Here is a 794-nt window from a genome sequence, read left to right as displayed (position 1 = left end):
CACACACACACACACACACACACACGCACACACACATTGTAATGCAAGAAAGCATTGTTAAGGTGGATATCCCTGCAACACTGTCATGTTGGTTGTTGGAGCAGCAGGATGACTTCCTCAAGCAAACTGAATGCTCATTATCACATTATTCCAAAGCTATTTGGGAATGGCAGGTTGTCATAATAACAGCTTGAAATTACTCATTCCTTCATCAATCTTGGTAACAGTATTTAAATGTATTCAGGGTGTGTTTGAAGGCAGCAGAAGAATTAAACATGAATTCACTTTTCCTTTCTTGTAGATTATAGGGTTATTCAAACCATCTCAGTATCTTGAATCGCTGTCTTTAAATGGTTTATTTGATGTCAGTTCATCTGTTACATTCAGGCTGTAGTGTGTTCGTCAAAATAATTGCATAATTCAAATTTATTCTGCAAACGATGAGAGTTGGAAACAGTTTTTGCTGAAATGAAGTGAAATTATGTTACCCAATTGGAGTTTTTGTCCGTTGCTTGAACACTATAGGCACATGCTTAAACCAAAGTAACATAACTTGAAGTTGTTGTTACTATGCCTTAAACAAAGTGTAACCATACCTTAAACAATTTGCAATTTAGTAGCACACATGTTCCCTTCTGCAACACACTTGCTCCTAGACACTAAACACTATTTCATACATAAGACACTTAGTTCAAAAATGAAATCTCAGTGTACCATTAGGAAAACACATCTATTCAAAATACAACACACATTGGTTTATTTAAAAGATGTAGACACACACCTGAAAATACTTA

At 35.4% G+C, this 794-nt stretch overlaps 1 protein-coding gene across 3 annotated transcripts in view; it reads left to right on the top strand.

Annotated features, from left to right (window-relative positions):
• Positions 1-794, top strand: part of kif5ab (kinesin family member 5A, b) — a 67,705-nt gene that overhangs the window by 1,382 nt on the left and 65,529 nt on the right. The gene's annotated exons all lie outside the window — the stretch shown is intronic.

Source organism: Etheostoma spectabile, chromosome 4, assembly GCF_008692095.1.
Source record: "Etheostoma spectabile isolate EspeVRDwgs_2016 chromosome 4, UIUC_Espe_1.0, whole genome shotgun sequence".
In the NCBI taxonomy this organism is placed as follows: Eukaryota; Metazoa; Chordata; class Actinopteri; order Perciformes; family Percidae; genus Etheostoma; species Etheostoma spectabile.
The sequence above is the reverse complement of the archived record's forward strand: the minus strand, read 5'-3'. Positions and strand labels throughout refer to the sequence as shown.